The sequence below is a fragment of the Balaenoptera ricei genome, chromosome 3, assembly GCF_028023285.1.
Source record: "Balaenoptera ricei isolate mBalRic1 chromosome 3, mBalRic1.hap2, whole genome shotgun sequence".
Taxonomy (NCBI): Eukaryota; Metazoa; Chordata; class Mammalia; order Artiodactyla; family Balaenopteridae; genus Balaenoptera; species Balaenoptera ricei.
Window position 1 is genome coordinate 59456537 of NC_082641.1, and position 1221 is coordinate 59457757.

At 43.2% G+C, this 1221-nt stretch overlaps 1 pseudogene; it reads right to left on the minus strand.

The window, feature by feature from the left end:
• Positions 1 to 212: 212 nt before the first annotated feature.
• LOC132363663 (large ribosomal subunit protein uL22-like) lies at positions 213 to 767 on the minus strand (annotated as a pseudogene).
• Between the last annotated feature and the right edge of the window lie 454 nt (positions 768 to 1221).

The following is a 1221-nucleotide window of genomic DNA, read 5'->3' on the forward strand; positions in this document are numbered from 1 at the left end:
CATCTCTGCTGCAAACAGTTAACGCGACGGTTACAGAGGAGCCACAGATGGCATGTAAACAACAGCGTGGCCGTGGCCCAACTTTACCTGGATCCATGCAGACGAGAGCTTGGTTAGCCCTGCCTGTCAGACCTCTGTCCCCTGACAGTCTGAGAGACTTACGAATTCTTTTTCTTTTTTTTACTTTTATTTGCATTTATTTTTTGCAACATTTATTCCCGGGCCATAAGGTTTTGTTTCTTCAGTTTCTTCTGGGATATCTTTTTCTTCTGGGCAACCTCCTCTTCTGGTTTAGTAACAATCTGCTCTTTTTCGGTAAGGATCATCTCAGTGTGGCAGGGAGAGCTCATGTATGGGTTGATCTGACCACGAGCTCTGTAAGTCCTGCGCCACATCTTGGGGGCTTTATTCACCTGGATGTGCTCAATGACCAGAGAATCTACATCTAAGCCCTTAAGTTCAGCATTACTCTCTGCATTTTTGAGCATGTGCAGTAACAATTCAGCACTCTTTTTGGGCCACTGACTCAAGGTCCAGGCCCAATGTTTGGCCTGGGCACACCTATCAACCCCACCATTGTAACGACAGAAGGGCACACATTGCTTCTTTAAAGTGACATCCTTCAGATACTTGGTGGCGTTTCAGATATGCATACCCTTAATGGCCTGGGCAGTTTCACAAGTGTTCTTAAAGTGAACATGAAGATTTGAACCTCTTGACTTGCATGATTTTGTGGGGTTTTCTGGGTCAAGTGAATGGCGAACCATTTTTAGAGGTAACCTCAAGCCGCTTACCGGAAAAAGGAGACTTACAAATTCTTATTCTCTGATTCTCCTTTCTTTAACTTTCTTCATTTCAATAATCTCATAATGTCTTTAACCTCTGAGACTAGAGAAAAATTGATCTAGTTTTAGTTCTAAGTGATAGCATCTGGGTTAGGTAAAGGAAACTTCTTAAGGTCAATAGTGGGTCAGCCTCCATATCAGCTTGCATCAAAGTTATTTGGGGGATGTTTTTCACAGAGGCAATGGGGCATACCAGTGAGAATGTAAGTTCTCCTGTCTTTCAGAGAGCAGAAATTCCTTCCTTCCTCTCTTGCCTCCACCTCCCCTCCCTTGTTTTAAGCCTCTATAGTTTTGGTCGCCATTGCTAGACTTTTCTTTACCTACATGGTAGACAGATCTTTTTGAGATACATCATCATAAGCACCGTGTAATATGC